Source organism: Schistocerca piceifrons, chromosome X (genome assembly GCF_021461385.2).
Source record: "Schistocerca piceifrons isolate TAMUIC-IGC-003096 chromosome X, iqSchPice1.1, whole genome shotgun sequence".
Taxonomy (NCBI): Eukaryota; Metazoa; Arthropoda; class Insecta; order Orthoptera; family Acrididae; genus Schistocerca; species Schistocerca piceifrons.
In genome coordinates, this window is record NC_060149.1 from 337,014,084 (window position 1) to 337,032,316 (window position 18,233).

General features: G+C 41.2%; 1 protein-coding gene across 5 annotated transcripts in view; it reads left to right on the forward strand.

The window, feature by feature from the left end:
• The window catches only part of LOC124723141 (plasma membrane calcium-transporting ATPase 3), a 720,425-nt gene that overhangs the window by 598,738 nt on the left and 103,454 nt on the right, over positions 1 to 18,233 (forward strand). For all 5 annotated transcript variants that reach the window (XM_047248331.1, XM_047248333.1, XM_047248330.1 and 2 more), the window contains one exon: positions 3,399 to 3,509. The gene's annotated coding sequence lies outside the window, so the exon portion shown is untranslated. The remainder of the gene's footprint in view (positions 1 to 3,398; positions 3,510 to 18,233) is intronic.

Below are 18,233 nucleotides of genomic sequence, written 5' to 3' on the forward strand. Positions count from 1 at the left end.
TTTCGCATTCTGAAGAGAAAGTTGGTGATTGCAATTTTATGAAAATATGTCGACGCAACGAAAAACGCCCCTTTTCTTACGACAGCCATTCCAACTCGCGGGTTGTATCCGTAACTCTATCCTATTTCGGCGATCATGCAAGACGAGCTACCTTTCTTTGAAATTCTCCGATGCTCTCCGTCAGTCGTATCTGCTAAGGATCCCATACTGCACAGCAGTACTCTAGCAGAGGACGGACAATAGTAGTGTAGATAGTCTCATCAGTGGATTTCTTGCATATTCGAAGCGTTCTGCTAATTTTAGACTTACCCACAACGTTCTTGTTCTTCTCAGTTTAAGTTGCTCGTAATTGTAATCCCTAGGAATTCAGTTACACAGCTTTGATTGGTGTGATCTATCGTGTCGCCGAAATTTAACGGAATGCCTTTACTATTCTTGTGGTAGACCACAACTGTCGCTTTTCACACCATTTGCGATAGCTCTCGCCTCATCGTTCCGCTGAACCGAACAGCTTTACTGTCTGTTAACACCGCATAACATTAAAGGAGAAAAAGTACGACCAGCGTATTGTCTATACGCGTGAAGTCGAAAATCTTTCCGAACATTATCAGCCTGTTTTAGGTCATGTGGGCGGCTATATTGCTGCTAATTTCTCTGTTTATCTGCTTTGTTCGATAAACTAACGAAAGAAACGATATTTAGTATGCACTGTACTAACACAAACGAGTTAAAACTTATCATGATAACGTTACAGAAAGAATATTTTTTAATAAAACGAAGTATTTCATATTTTCAAGAGTTAGCACAGGAATTAGCAGGATCATACGAACTTCAAACTTCGAAACCCCCCCCCCCCCCCCTCTCTACATTCAGTCCTTACTCAGAGTGAAGTAGCGTTACAGGACTACCACGGAAGTATGCAGACTTAGCAGGGCATAACAGTTAACAAATCATTCAGTGCCACAATTATGAAAATGCAGTTGACAGAAGCAAAAAAAGCACGCCGTAACAAGTGTGTAATTCAGCAAGTCTTTCACCTATCAATCCAAAAGGGCACGGAATCGAGAGCGAGAAATTTTATGGAGCGGAAGTTGTCTTAGGATTTCTTCACTGCAAGCCGATCTGCCTGCTAGTGGCTTTTACAGCAGAGGTGAAAACCTTGTCTCTGGTGTCACTAGAACCGAAAAATAACACTTTCTTCTGTGTGAAGGTCGAACATTTCACCGCTAAGTTCGCATACAACTGTGTCAAACAGCACTCACTTGTTCCAATGATGGCCAAGAAAGAGAATCAGTAACGTAAATGGCAAGGCAGGCCGCAGTTTGTATTGGAACGAGCTTCTTGGACTCAAACCATAAATTCGCTACCTTTGTCATATTTAATCTAAATGACAGTGTCCAGTGAATTTACCAGGTTAATGTTTTGAGCCATACCAGGAAGTAATTCGATGGTAACGTAGTTGCCCAAAGTATTCTACAATACTGCGAAGTCTTCATAAGACTAGTGACAGGCAGAATAGACTCATTACTGTCGCTACTTTTTGTTCCTTGTTCCACATTCTTATCACAACTATTTCTCCTTCCATGTTATCAGAATCTGGACTCTTTCACTGCAATGATTCACCTGTTTAATTACCTTCGAAGCTTTTGAGTACTACTTTTGTGGCCTTTGCGAAAAAGTCCCTTGTACAGTTTGTTGAAATGTTGTTACGTATAACGTTGATAGCGTCTGGTGGTGATAAAAAAAAGCAAATCGCTTCCAGTGAATATTTTTTTAGTTTACAGTTTCCATAAGGCACAGAAGCAAAAGTACCTACGGCAGCAACAAAAGAGGACGAACCCTGAAATAATTTTCCCTGCTCATTATTTATTATGATAGAGTTGCTGTCAGCGCATCTGGATGTTTCTCGTAATTACGCTTTAGAGCCATATCATAGTTACAAAAATGAGAAAAAAGCTCATTGACCTATATTATTTCTGCTTCAAGTCAGTGCAATGGCAGCCGGCAACGCCGTTTGTTTGAAGGGCGAACTTTCTCCATATCAGCCTGTCGTTAGTCTTAGTCTTCTGAAGAATGGAAACATTGTAGAATACTTCTGGCAGTTATGTGACCGTCGATTTACTTCCTCGTTTGGCTCCGAATATTACTCTGGTAATTTGCACTCGATATTTCTCGTCATTTACATTATTAAATCTGAATTATTCTCATTTCATGACAGAGGTAGGGAAATGGTGGTTTAGAGCCCAGGAAGCTCGTTCCAACAAACTGGAGCTTGCTTCGTCACTTATGCGCGCGTCTTAGCCATCATTGGGACAAAAAGTGAGCCGTGTTTGACGCAGTTGTATGCTAGCTTAGCGGTCAAGTGTTCGCCCTTCGAGCAGAAGAATGCGTTATTTTTCGCTTCTAATGACAGTGGAGACAAGATTTTTACCTCTACTTTAAAAAGCCACTAGTAGGCAGACTGGCTTTCAGTGAAGAAATCCTAAGACAACTTCTGCTCCATAAGTTTTGTCGCTATCTTGGTTCTGTACTCTGTAGATATAGAGGTGTTACGTCTGCATACTTCCGTGGTGCTTCTGTAACGCTACTTCATTGTGACCATAGACTGAATACAGAGATCGTTTCGAAGTTGAAAGTTCGTGTTACCTGCTAATTCGTGTGCTAACTCTTGACAATATGAAATACTTCGTTTTAATGAAAAAATACTCTTTTGGTAACGTTTGAATGATAAGTTGTAACTCGTTTGTATTAGTACAGTGAATTCTAAATAGCGTGTTTTCGTTAATTTATTGAACACAGAAGATAAACATATGAGGTAAATAAATTAGTAGTAATATAGTCGCCCACGTGACCTGAAACAGTCAGATAATGTTAGGAAAGATTTTAGATTTAGATTAATATGCTGGTAGTACCTGTCCTCCTCGCATGTTACGCTGTGCTATCAGATAGCAATACTGTGTAGTTGAGCAGAACGATGAGGCGAGGGTCTCACAAATTCTGTCACTGACTGTACCGCAACCGATACTGAAAAGGAATAAAAAATTCAAAGGACTTGCTTTTCGGCACGTCCTCGCAAGTTACATATTTTGTGTGTGAATGTAAGAAGTCCACATCCTGGAGACCTGCTTCAATAAACAAGTTTTCAGATTTGTCTGTTCTTAAAACTTAACTAAAACTGTGAACTTCGGTAAGACACTTTCACGTCGAACGAGACGTCTCTCAACTACTTGAAATCAGAAAACGTTGTCAGTTTCTAAAACTTACTGCCCAATGATTGAGCAGACATTCAGTAACATTTATGTACAGTGTAGTTAAAGTATGCACTAATTTTTTTGTTAATGCTGTGTAATTGTATGTTCATACGGAAAAATTTATGTATTGTCCTATTTGTGTTTCAGGAAAACGATGATGCGTTCTTGAAAATAAATCCGTATGGCTTAAAAGGAGCTACTGTTTTCAAGAGAGCTGTGTTCCACAGATTTTGAATTAACCCGAAGGATTGTGCTCAGGTATGAGAAAAAATTGTAATTCATTTATGAAGCTCATTTTACGTTTGCACATGAAGAACTGATTAACAAAGAACACAATATAAGCATTAAAAACCGCAAATTTATAGGAAACGCCCCGGAGAAAATTAGAAGTAAGGGAGAAATCGTTATACAGTTTTAACTGTTCTTGAATAGTTACATGCCATTATTGTTTTTGCATCTTTAACCTTTTGTGTTCCAGTAATATGAAAGAGAACATGATTTAAAACTTTTCTCGTGCTTAGGCTGTACCATTGGAGTAAACAAGAATATAAAATTGTCAAAAAGTAAAAAACTCGTTTTAAGGAGGTGGAAGGGAGGAAGGGATAACATCAGCAAAGAACTTCACTCAAGAGGAAGTGGATATACATGTAGTAAAACTAACTAACTTGCCTATAAACAAGTTAACGAGAACAATAAAATCAGTCATAAAAGGAAAAAGTATTGAAGAATAGCTCGAAGAGTATTACATGTAGCAGGTGATCGAAAAACAGAGTAAAAATATTGACAGTTGTTACAGGAAACAAGCTAAATTAAATGTCCAGGTATGAAGAGCTTTCTCATTGTAGGGAAAATCTAAATAGAATATGAGTGTATAGACAATCACAATGAAAAAATAAATACAGGAAAAATGGAGGAATAGAATGGAAGTCAGTGGGGGAACAAATTGAAAAAATGAGGCTTACGTGAAGTTTCGAAGAGGGATCATCGAAGTTAGAGTGTATATAGTGCTGAAGAATCGAAGATTTCGTATTCTTCACCATCTGGATTTGTGTATTTATTACTCCAGACATCTCTGTTTCCTTATACTTCTAGGTACTTAATACGGATCAACTTCTAATGACTGATCATTCTGATAATGTAACGTGTGTAAACATACGAACACACTCGGGATATTAGGACTATAGTTGTCCAAAAGAAGTAATAAATCTACAGAGCTATAAATCATATCCCCCATGGTCACGCCTCCAAGAGCCTAGATAATTTCAACATACGGTGCCATCGAATCCACTGAGTTTTGAATGTGTCGGTGATCAATAGCATAACACAGCTTCGTTTTAGGGTTTTATCTAAGTTGTATTGGCTGTTGGAAGAGTATAACAAGCGAGTCGCCCACCAGTGAAATTAACGTTCAATAGACAGAGCAAAGAAAGTGAGCGTCGCGCAGAATAATAGAACTGAACTTCTTAAGAAGAAACACTCCAATAAATTGTTACGCGTAAATAAAACGTTTATTCGAAGAAATATTTCCGGGATTAAGAACATCTTAAAATTCTAAATGGTATTCTGGTATAATATCTATGCAGCTGTGCACCTAGTAAGCAGTTCTTTTTTCGTATATGAAGCTCATTCTTTTCATATTAAGATATAGACAATCTCCCTGCCTCAGCCTGAAGATTCTCTTAGGCCGAAACTAAGTGACTGAAGCGTTCTCATTGCTCTATTTCTACGGAGTAGCAGAGTTCTTAGGTTGTCGTGAATGAAATGATCAATGTTGTTTGCAACGTGTGGAGCGGCAACCCCTATTAGAATACGGCTCCAAGAATGCATTAAGAGTAACACTACACATTCTAACTGTAAAACTTCTTCGATACGGATTTAGTGGTAGCTGTCCAGAAGAACCTTCATTAGGAGTAGCCAATATTGGCCATTATACCAACTAGCGATGAAGGCTTACGTTCCATATTTCAATGGATGGAGCACTTCAATATGGTGTCCCATTTTTAAAATGTTTCAGTGGAGTAATGCTATTACTGCAGTCTGTCAGGGAAAGACTACTGTTAATACTTTTTGCGATTGTGACAAATGTGCTGCAGCTGCATGAATCTTTACTACTTCGTTAGTAGGTAGCCTGTGCCTAGGAAAGTGTGTCGTTGAACTGTGGAGCCATACCGCACAATTGACAGTGCTTCAGTCAACAACAAAAAATAATTTGTTGTCTAGCATGTGGAGTATGCTCATGCAGGTTCCGCAACTGCAGTATTGATTTTGAATAAAAAAGCCAGCTCTGTTTCCAAAATTTATTTTAAAAATCACTACCGGTTTCGGCCTCAAAAGCCATTATCCAGTGACACCTAAATAGTGTCGAAAACCGAACTATAATGCAATTCAGAGAGGGAATAATGTTCCAGTGTGCATCACAAACAGCAAGCGTAATACATAACTGTTGCGAAACATTTCTTTCACAAATTTCATAAAAGCATAATAAAAATATGTAATAAGTCGTCTATTACTAAAAACAGAAATACGTAACAAAAACTAAGTAATGTTGAAAAACTAGTGGAAACAGGAAAGGATATCTTAAGCATTAAAGCACCAAGACTGTCCGTTGACTATTTGTCCTTCAGTATTATTTAATATGGTACATATTTCTGTAATTTTTTGATTAGAGAATAATTTTTGATTATGCAGCTTTTGTCAAGTTTATAAAAAAGCTTTTATGTAACATTTATGTATTATACTTACCGTTGATGATGCATATTGCTACATTCCTCTCTATTTCAGTAATTCCATTACACGTCATTTTTCAATACTATGTAGATCCTACTGGATAATGGCCTTCGGAATCGAAACCAGTCGTGATTTTCAAAACAAACAGGAAAGTGCAACTGGTGCTGGCATTTTATTCAGGAAAAAGCTCTAGGTCCCATCGCTGCCACGTGTCAGAAGTTCAACTTCGCGACTCCTCCACTCCCGCAAGGCAAGTTTTTATTTCTGCTAAGTGTCTTGGAACCACATATTCTACACAACCGTACGAGAAGCAATTTGGCGACACCTTCTCGTCATGAACTCAGGTTTTCAACTCCCGAGCGCAATATCTTGTTAGCAAGGTCCTTTGATGTTGGTAAGGCATATGTGATCCCATATCTAATTATTGCTAGTGGCACATAGTAATATATATCAAATGGAAAAAAAATGAAACGGGTCCAGTAATATTCTAGGCAGCAATGTAATATATCGTGACAAATGAAAAGTTCACCAGAATCCAACCCGGATCTGCTGCATTAAACTAGTCCAGCATGGGACGTGTTCCTCACCGCGAAGCACGCCGGACGTGGTGTCCTTGAAATGATCTGTTGCATCTCACGGAACGTGTTCCTAATCGTGATTTGTGACCGCAGCGCTCGCTAGTGGCAGTGCTCGGCTATACTTGGCGCGCAAATCTGAGTTTCTATACGAAAGCAGACGCGCGTACATTAGCTGCGTTAAATCTTTTAGCGATTGTCGAAGAAGAGTGGAGAAGAACGTTTGGACTCGACGGCTTGAACAGCGAACTGCAGCCCGACGAACGCTGCATAGTGCTGTAACAGCTATCTGAGATACGTACTAGTACAAATTAATTGTAAAGTCAATCGAATTTCCTTGCATGTATAATATCGATACTCGCGATGTTGTATTTATTACCATCACTCTGAAGTAGCCGGCCGCTGTGGCCGAGCGGTTCTAGGGGCTACAATCTGGAACCGCGCGACCGCTACGGTCGCAGGTTCGAATCCTGTCCTGGGCATGGATGTGTGTGATGTCCTTAGGTTAGTTAGGTTTAATTAGTTCTAAGTTCTAGGGGACTGATGACCTCAGATGTAAAGTCCCATAGTGCTCAGAGCTCCTGCTTACATGGCAGGCGGTCTGTCCATTTGAGCCACCGAGGGTTCAGAGGATAGCGCGACTGCAGGAACTTATCCCTTGGACGCTTCCCGTAAGACCCACATTCCCAACTGTCCACAACCTACATTCGTAATGTTCCTAAAGGATATTTGCCCATTCATTCAATTCTTTCTGAACAGTTATCTTCATATAGTTAAAGGCTACCCGGCCATTGACCTCCTCCTGTGCGAATGCGCACACTTACCCGAACTCTTACGGGGATCGTCACTTTAGTTGGCGCGAGTATTGAGATGGCCATATCACAAAAAAAGTTCCTTCCCCTACTCATCTAGGCCAATTCGTCGGCCTGGATACCGTAATTTGTCAGCGTCACCTAAGAGGTTTCCCCAACACTAGTCCGGTTATGGTAGCCATTATCATGAGATGGGCTCATCGCTCGTGCTCTGTACATTGGTCAATCAACATATTGCATCCGCAGCAGAAGTTGCAGCAATGAACCAACTCCCAACGTAGGAGCACGTTCCATTGTTTAGTTTTGCGGAAATTTTTTACTGTTTTCAGGCAGTTTGTTACAATTTTTGGACAATTTTCTCCCAGTGGCCCAAATACCAACAATAATGCAGAGAGGTGCGTTATTTAAACAAATACATACTTGATACATAACTAGTCTATGTAGGAACGTTTCACTGTAAAGTACTCGTCCTTCCACTGTCATTGTGTTAAAACCAGTTATCAGCGCATGATGTCAGTATGAGCAGAGTAGTGGACTTCTAGAAAGAGAGGAAAAAAACTCCCCCCAAGTTTAAAACTGTATAGCTCACTGGTGCAGCTTCAAAAAAATCACTGCCATGTATAATAGCAGGATTGAAATGGGAGAGGTATGAACTTCTTCAAAAAAAATTATGCGACGAGTACTGCATGTCATAGTCTCTAGTGTCTTGTGCGCCTCTTCTGGCAGCCGGCAGTTAACCGCGCAGCTACCACTGCTGTACCGTGATTCTTTTTCTGGGACTGCTATGGCTTCTCCTCTGATGGACGCTGTGAACCGCACCGTAACTAGCGGCTCATTGCACATGGGTGGCTCGCTGTATAAAGAGTTATGTCACCTCGCATGCCGGGAACAATACACGTCTGTCACCACACAGCCTGCTGTAGGAACAGATACTCGTCCTCCTCCGTGCAGAGGCAGCTGCCACTAGTCTAATTACAAAATTTGAGAAGTTACTTGAGTCTTAGCGATCTATATTCTGCATAACTATCGAATTTAAAGTATCCGAACACCTACTAATGGACATTAATCCGAAGAGTCCACTGGTGGAATCACAAGCTGTGTTTAAAAAAGAAAATCGTGACTGGCGAGGTTGGCACATGAGAGCTGGATTTACGAAAAATTTGCCGTGTTTCTTTTCGAGGTTTTGGAGTGTAATGTTGTCTACGAATCCTGTCATGGTGTAGCAGTAACGTTCCATTTAGACCAGGCTCATTGAAGAATTGCGCCCGGCGGGCGCGCCAGCGCAAGGCAGTGTAGTTCAGCGCCCCGTCCCCGTCCGCGACCGTGTGTCGCTAGTGTCGGCATAGGAGCTGCGGAGCGAGTGAGACCGCACAACACTGCGCTGCGCTGGACTGTCCCGCAGTCAGATCCAACGTAAAGTAACAGAGGAAGCGCACCTCTGTAAAAGAGGTCGATGAGCGGTAAAACAAGCAAACCATTTACTGTTCAGGTAAGAACTGGTGTTCGTGTGGCAGAATTACTACGCAAAGCTTTAGAAAACAATCTCCAAAACAAGAATCGAAGAACACCTCAGTTGTTTTCTGACCCACAGGTTCATTCTATTAATACTGCACATGCACACTCGTCATTATGTACGATAGGTGTCTTCTGAAAAATACAGGGAGAGTCAAAAGTCCTTGGACACCTTCATAAGTTGGAAGATTAAAGGGAAAATTGAAATGTGATGATGGGAACATAGATTTGATGTGGGGCCGCAACTTTTGGAGTGAATGTCATTCATGGCCGCCATCTTCAAATCCACCATTTTGGATTCAAGGAAGGGGATGTATAACATATCAAGTAACACTTGCTTGAGCTCTGGAATTTAGTGGTGTAATTTGTTTTTGTCTATCTTGTACAGTTTGCAGGTTATTAATGTTCAGAGTTGGGAAATTACCTTCATACCGACTGCTGCAACACATGTTCTACGTGTTGTCCATCTCGTGCAATGCACAACTGTAGTCACCGCAACCACTCTGACTGCACACGGAGGAGAGTGTATCCTGCAATTTGGTCACAGGCGTGTTGTATGCATTCCTCCAGGTGTCTCAAATCACGGATGCTCTCAGCATACGCTATCTGCTTATGATTTCCCCACAGATAAAAATCAAGGGGCGTTAAGTCAGGGGATCTGGGCGGCCACTCCATGGGAACACGGCGACCAATCCACTTCCCTGGCAGTTGTTCCTCCAACCATTCACGGACACCAATGCCATAGTGTGGAGGGGCTCCATCGTGCTGAAAATAAGATGGGAAAGTGCCGTCAACGTTCAGTGTAGAGGGGAACACAAGGTCCTACCACAGCATCAGATACTGTGGTGCAGTTAAGGTGTTGTAAATAAAAAATGGTCCAATGATGTGGGTGTCCCATATGCCACATCATCACCTTCGCTGGACTATATTCTCGAATTGGAGCAACCCAGTTCGGATTTGCGTCACTCCAGTATCGACAGTTATGTCGATTAACCTCCCCGTTCAAAGTGAAATACGCCTCGTCGCTGGACAGTGTGCCCTTGGCAAACGAAGGATCCAGTCCGTGTTGTTCAGTAGCCCACAGGCAGAACTCCAACCAGCGATCAGGGTCATCCTCGTTAAGTCGATGTTGCATCTGCAGCTTGTAAGGATGCCACTTATTGGTGTGAAATATCCGGACAACGGAGGTTTGACTTAGATTAGATTAGATTAATACTAGTTCCATGGATCATGAGTACGATATTTCGTAATGATGTGGAACGAGTCGAATTTTCCAATACATGACATAATTAGGTTAATTTAACAACATACTTAAGTTAATATAACAACTTTATTTTTTGTTTTTGTTTTTCTTTATTTTTATTTTTATTTTTTTTAATATTTTTGTTTTGGTTTTTTCTTTTTTTTCTTAATTTATATCTAAAAATTCCTCTATGGAGTAGAAGGAGTTGTCATTCAGAAATTCTTTTAATTTCTTCTTAAATACTTGTTGGTTATCTGTCAGACTTTTGATACTATTTGGGAAGTGACCAAAGACTTTAGTGCCAGTATAATTCACCCCTTTCTGTGCCAAAGTTAGATTTAATCTTGAATAGTGAAGATCGTCCTTTCTCCTAGTATTGTAGTTATGCACACTATTACTTTTGAATTGGGTTTGGTTGTTAACAAATTTCATAAGAGAGTATATATACTGAGAAGCTACTGTGAATATCCCTAGATCCTTAAATAAATGTCTGCAGGATGATCTTGGGTGGACTCCAGCTATTATTCTGATTACACGCTTTTGTGCAATAAATACTTAATTCCTCAGTGATGAATTACCCCAAAATATGATGCCATATGAAAGCAATGAGTGAAAATAGGCGTAGTAAGCTAATTTACTAAGATGTTTATCACCAAAATTTGCAATGACCCTTATTGCATAAGTAGCTGAACTCAAACGTTTCAGCAGATCATCAATGTGTTTCTTCCAATTTAATCTCTCATCAATGGACATACCTAAAAATTTGGAATATTCTACCTTAGCTGTATGCTTCTGATTAAGGTCTATATTTATTAATGGCGTCATACCATTCACTGTACGGAACTGTATGTACTGTGTCTTATCAAAATTCAGTGAGAGTCCGTTTACAAGGAACCATTTAGTAATTTTCTGAAAGACAGTATTGACAATTTCATCAGTTAATTCTTGTTTCTCAGGTGTGATTACTATACTTCTATCATCAGCAAAGAGAACTAACTTTGCCTCTTCATGAATATAGAATGGCAAGTCATTAATATATAATAACAACAAAGGACCCAAGACTGACCCTTGTGGAACCCCATTCTTGATAGTTCCCCAGTTTGAGGAATGTGCTGATCTTTGCATGTTACGAGAACTACTTATTTCAACTTTCTGCACTCTTCCAGTTAGGTACGAATTAAACCATTTGTTCACTGTCCCACTCATGCCACAATACTTGAGCTTGTCTAGCAGAATTTCATGATTTACACAATCAAAAGCCTTTGAGAGATCACAAAAAATCCCAATGGGTGGTGTTCGGTTATTTAGATCATTCAAAATTTGACTGGTGAAAGCATATATGGCATTTTCTGTTGAAAAACCTTTCTGGAAACCACATGCTAGGGCCCAACGACGGGTACTTCGTTTAGGACTTTTCACAAACGACGCAACAACCGCAGTTGCAGTTTCCTCAATGGTGGTAGTCCTTGGTAGCCCACTACGTGTCCTATCGTGAACAGAGCCCGTCTCCTCGAATTTGGTGATCACGTGACCCACATTGCTGTGCGATACCGGTTTTCTGTCTGGGTGCCGTCTGTTGTAGTCAGCTGCTATTGTTCGGTAGCTGCGTTCCCCTGATACAAGGATGATTTCGATCTTCCGTTCACGTGTCAGACCCATTTTAGATCACCTGGAACAGAGGGAGACATGAATCGGTATCAAGGTAACGTTGAACATTAATAACTTCTAGACAAAAACAAATCACACCACTCAATTCCAGAGCTCAATTGAGTGTTATTTGATGTGTCATACACCCCCTTCCCATTTAAAAAAAAAAAAAAAAAAAAAAAAAACCTTGACTCCAAAATGGCGGATTTCAAGATGGCGGCCATGAATGACATTCACTCCAAAAGTTGTGGCCCCACGTCAGACCTATGTTTCCATCATCACATTCCAATTTTCCCTTTAGTCTTCCAACTTACGAAGGTGTCCAAGGACTTTAGACTCGCCCTGTATATCAGTTTCTTAAATGAACTAGTCATAAATACTCTATTTTAGAAATAATTTTATGTAAGGGATATAGTGTCTCATTCTTACTGTTAGCAGTTGCAAGTAAATATTTTTTGTTATACTTCGGGCTACATCTTTTTGTATCCCTTTTCAGAGTTTAGACATGGGATCCTTAGTTTGCTATTTTGTACGTAATAATCTTAACCGACCAAGTTTGAATACTTATTAAAAAATAGAATTAAGGTGATAAAGCTCTTTAATTCTTACAGTCAACATTGTAAAAGAAGACAATTACGAACGAAGCGCGCGTACAGCGGCATGGCGAGGCTCGGCCACTGCGACAACATACGAATTCGCCCGGGGCGCTGGCCGCAGGCGTTCGCGGGCGCTAGCGCCCCAGGGGCACAGTTTGGACGAGCCTGATTTAGACATTGCTCAACATGTTTCATGTTCTAAATAACGTCTCTATATACCTAGAAATTGGTCCAAATAATGGAATCGTCTCTACAGCAGTGTTCACGTCATGTGGAAAGATAAGGCAAAAAATGGCATTTCATTGCCACAACACTTCGAAGATGCAACAAACGTATGCTAAAAAAGATAGCTTACATCACGGCTGTTCACTCCCTTCTTGACTGTTGCTGCTCTGTAAGGGATCAACACAGAGTAGGATTCACAGATGACGTTAAGCGAAAAATTCAGAGACTGGCGGCTCACTTCAATAGAATCATGAAATGGTGAGTGAGCGTCAGTGATATCGTGCAAGACACTGGAAGACAGTATTTTGGCATGTAAGTGTGCACGTCATTATGCAGAACATTTGCTTAAATGTACTAAATTCGTTTTAGCAAATAAAAAATATTAGCTTTGTGTCAGTTCGGCAAATGGATCAGGCAACTTCCTAGTAGATGGAACTCCAATAAGCAGAGGAAATTGACCGTACTAATCTATCGTTTCTTTTCTGTAGTGGTAAATTCCTTCCACAATCGAAATTGGTAGACTGCTAGGACTTGAGAGAGAGAGTGGAGAACCATTATATATCACAAAAGTTAGTTTGCACTCGATAGCAGCTCCCATACCACGACCAAGGTCAAGAACCTTAGATACACCACTTGCTTCCCCCTTGCTGAAGTTCCAAAATTCAAACGCTACTGAAGTGATCATAAATACAGTGTGTGCCTGCTAAGTGTCATCAGATACGTTTTCTGACGTGTTCTGATATATATTTGCAATTTCGTATTTGCTATTATTAGCCAGAGTCTACACAAATAGTCCTCATGGAATCTTTAATGCGATTCACACTGTCGACAGAAAGCGAAGCTTTGTTCCCCGTTGAGAACAAAATTACTTGAAAGCGGAATTTCACCTGGTCATTCAGTAGAGCGGCCCCAAATTAGTCTAGTGCGACATTTCTTCAACCGATATGTATTAATAGCGACATACGAACACGAGGAATAGCCAATATTCCAGCACACCACCGCCCAAGCATAGATACTGACACCCTACATTCCTGCCAGTTAAGTAGCAAATGGTGTGTTACAGATTTCACTCATTCAGTTAACAATATATCCTCCCGTCAACAGTGTATCATGTGGGAACTTGAGTTATTAACAATTATACAGTGCTTAGAATAGTATCCACACAACAGATTTCGACTAAGGTAGAGTATATCTCATCCCACAAGGGCAGTGCCCATGCACAAGGCGGTAGATGTAGTTAAAGTAGATATCCATTGGACAGTTACTGTACCTAAAACACGTAGAAGAAAAGAATTACATATACAGTGTGTTCCCGTAAGAGCGTGCAAAAATTTTACGGAACATAGAGAATGCTCCACTGAACAAACAATCTGAGGTAGGGAACCTGGGGTCGGAGAAGCCAGCGCCGGCCGCGGTAGCCGTGCGGTTCTGGCGCTGCAGTCCGGAACCGCGGGACTGCTACGGTCGCAGGTTCGACTCCTGCCTCGGGCATGGGTGTGTGTGATGTCCTTAGGTTAGTTAGGTTTAAGTAGTTCTAGGGGACTGATGACCTCAGATGTAAAGTCCCATAGTGCTCAGAGCCATTTGAACCATTTGAAGGACATCAGGATGCTGGTTTCGTTTACTTCACTTGTACATGAGGTGCCTCTGTTGATCGTATTTACATTGTCCCATGACTGAACGTACTACCAGTCAACGACAGACCCATCAATTATTCAGTGCTATTCAGAGATGTACAATACATAAGGAGCAATATCGGTACAATTTTGCAGGACTGACTGACATGAACCTTGTGTAAGGGGAAGCACGTTGCAACGCTGTCGCTGATGAAAGGCTGTACAGGGAACGATTTCCTAACAGGCACCATCCGTCACGACGAGTGTGTTTCTCTCGATCGACGAATGCGTGAGACTGGTTCATTGGAAAGAGGAAACGAGGGACGTGGCAACATGAGGAACCACGCACATACCAGATTTTGAAGAGGCGGTGCTGGAACGCGTTGCAGCGGACTCTAAAACAAGTACTCCTCGTATTGCACGTGAAATGGGCGCTGGAGATAATTGCGCGAGACGACTAGTCCACGAACAACAATTACACCATGTCTCCCACAGCGAGTCCGTGCAATGCTTGCGACTGACGTTGCACCAAGGGTTGCATTCTGTCCGCGGTTGCTCCAACAACGGATTGATCACCAGATTTCCTCTGAATCGTGTTGTTTACTGACGAGGCTTCATTTGATCGTGATGGTATTTCGAACGGCAGGAATATCGAAGTGTGGAACGAGGAAAACCCTCACACTGTCGTATAGTCACACCATAAAGTACGTTTCGCTGTGAATATCTGGGCCGACATTGTAGGCAACAATCTCATTGGGCCACATCTTCTACCTGGCCGTCTGAATGGCCACCTGTACTTTAGGTTCGTGCAAAAAGTTCTGAGTTGCTGGAGAACGTACCGGTCACTTTCCGTCTGATGACGTGGACATAACATGACAGCGCACCGCCTCACCTCAGTGTGGATGTCCGCAACCATCTGAATGCTTCACTTCCTGGTCGCTGGATTGGAAGAGGTGGTTCTGTTCCATGGCCTGCGAGGTCACCTGACCCGAATCCCCTTCATTATTTCCTATGGGGAGATCTAAAGTCACTTGTGTATGTGACCCCAGTTGATACGGAGTTGGAATTAAATGCCAGAATGGTAGCTGCCGCTGATGAGATTCTAAACACACCAGGGGAATTTGTCAAGGTGCGTCAGAATCTTGTTGGCCGATGTTGTGCTTGCATTGAATTTGATGGCCGTCAGTTTCAGCTCATTTTGTGTGGTATAGTACAAATGGTAAGTTCATTGTGTCAGTGATGGTATTCGCAATTAATTGTAACTAATACAATTAAAAAAGTACATATTACTGTGATTTTATTCAAGCTGGTTTCTCCGACCCCCAGGTTCCCTATCTCATTGTCAGTGGTGAATCGTCTATGTCCTGTTAAATTTTTGCGTGTTCTTACGGAACAACCTGTATAAATTCAGGCATCCTCCCATCGGACATCAAAACGTACATGGACAAGGAGCTGGTGATGTCACAGCGTGGAATTCCACGTTCAACTACATTGCGAAGTGTGAAATGAACAGCCCGGCGTGTGAGGTACACGCCTTGTGGATAGGAACGTGGCCAATGAGATGGGGCATTTTTTTACGTCACAAGCAGACCTGAGGAGACGCCATATTGTATGGAATTCACCGTGTACTTGGCGACTTTTATATAGCACGTGGTATGGCTATAAGCTGTTAAAAAGCCTCGGCACATTCTCTCGAAAACGCGTCAAGGTACGATTTGTTATAATGCAGTGACAGGAAACCATACATCGGTAGTCGAAGGCTTCCCACATTTAATGCTTTTAGTGTTGTAACCTGTGTTCTCTGAAAGTATACCGCTCTAGTGCCGCGGCACAATAATCCATCAAAATCGCTCCGGTTTTTTTTTTTTTTTTGTAAATTTTGTGTCAAATATCAAATTATGAAATTTGAAGATAGCACTGTCAGTGTCAGCGATATAACTGAGGTGCTGTAGCCATGATGCTGTAATGTAGTTAGTAGAATCATGAACTATAGAGTGTTGGCAGATTCACGTGTAGTTACTTAGAATTTTTTTCTGTCCTTTTGTTTACGCAAAGATTCTGGGTCTTTCTTATTAATTTCATAGCAGTGTTATCTACAGTGCTATAAATAATGTATTCGCTGCAATTCTCGTTGCATAGGCCAACGACTGGAATGTTTACCTATGGACCAGAGATCTTATCGTGACTATTGGTCTAGGTCAGAAAGCAAATATACATTATACACTGGGGGTTTTTGATGTTAAGAAACTTTGTATGAGATAGATGTCCACCTATCTCGTTGTTCTATGGACTGCCCCATGTTCGTATCTTGCCAGCTAATATCTTCCTCCGTGATGGCGAACAGCTTTGAAAAATCTCCTATTGCATTCGAATGAAATTACGAAACGAATCCCAGTCTTGAAATCTCTCTGAAGTACGCTACTTCAGAGTAATGGTAGTAAATACAACATCGCGAGTATGGACATTATACTTCAACGATGGTCAATTTAAAACTGAAAATGGCAAGGAGATTCGATTGAGTTTATAAATAATTAGTACTAGTATGTATCAGATCTTTGTACAGCACTATGTAGCGTTCGTCGGGCAGCAGTTCGCTGTTCAAGCGGTCGAGTCCAAAACGTTCTTCTCCACTCTTCTTCGATAATCGCTAAAAGATTTAACGCAGCTATTGTACGCGCATCTGCTTTCGTATAGAAACTTAGATTTGCGCGCCAAGTATAGCCGAGAACTGCCACTAGCGACCGCTGCGATCACAAATCACGATTAGGAACACGTTCCGTGAGATGTAACAGATCATTTCAAGGACACCACGTCTGTCGTTCCTCACAATGAGAAACACGTCCCATTTGAGGACGGCTTTAGGTGTAACTGACACTGCACAGCCTTCCCAGAATTCCTAGTACATGTAATCTATGGAAATTAGGAAATAATCTTATGTGCCTGTTGTAACACTGTATGCCAGGCGAACGAACGATACTAGCAAATCGGCCGAACAAGTGTTTTGTAACCCACTGCCTCTTACGTTTATGAATTAAATTTCCCTAAAATGTCTGTCCAGCGTCTATTTTCGCTTTATGTGATTATTTCATTGTAGGTAGCTGCTTATGGTGACTGTTAGATATTTTACGGTAGTTACTGTTTCCACCAATCGAGTAATTGTACAGTAAAGGATTACTCATTTTGTGTCTGCTCATTATGTTACATTTATTTACATCCAGTCTGTGTACCAATCTTCGAATCTCAGCAATTTACTGCAGCCTCCCAGCACTGCTGTCTTCCTAGAGACAGCTGCATCATTTGCGAGCAGCCTGCGCGTATTACGATAAGCGACCTAAATATGCTTTGTGAACATACTGTTGCTCCCCACCCAAAAACACCTACCTGGAGAGGAAATTTAGCGGTTTATATGCATTGAAGTGTCGCTTACATCGTAGCTCCACAGGTAAATTACACCCTTGCATAGTCAAGCAAAACATACTGAAAACGCTTATCAGCCACGTTTTTTTTATGGTGATCCCACACAGGAGTGTAGCGTGTTCTGCTCTCTTCTTGGAGAAACACACCCATACCTAATCCACGCGTGCGTTCCCTAATGTGGAGTCATCTTCCTCTTACACACAGAGCCTACATTATAGCTCCACAGCTTCTCCCACAAACTCAGATTGCTTACTGTGTGTGTTGACCTACGTAAGCATCTGTAAATCACTGTTACATGTGGTTGTAGGCAAGGAATGAAGGTTGTTATGTTACGGATGGTAACGGAATCTTTTTCTGTGCAGTGAATCCCAATTCAGCATAGTTAGCTTAGGAGAGATTAAAAGTTGCATCTGGTGTGTTAATCTCACATTGCAAAGCATTTATTAACTAATGATACGGAACTGTGTACTACAGGTTAGTTGTTTGTAGGGAGTACGAAGACTATGGTTTAATCATAGCCATCGTTTTAAGAGTTGACCTATGTCTCAATATAAAATATTGATGTGCGATGTCTCACTTCGACAAGAAAGGCTACATACTTTAGACGTACGC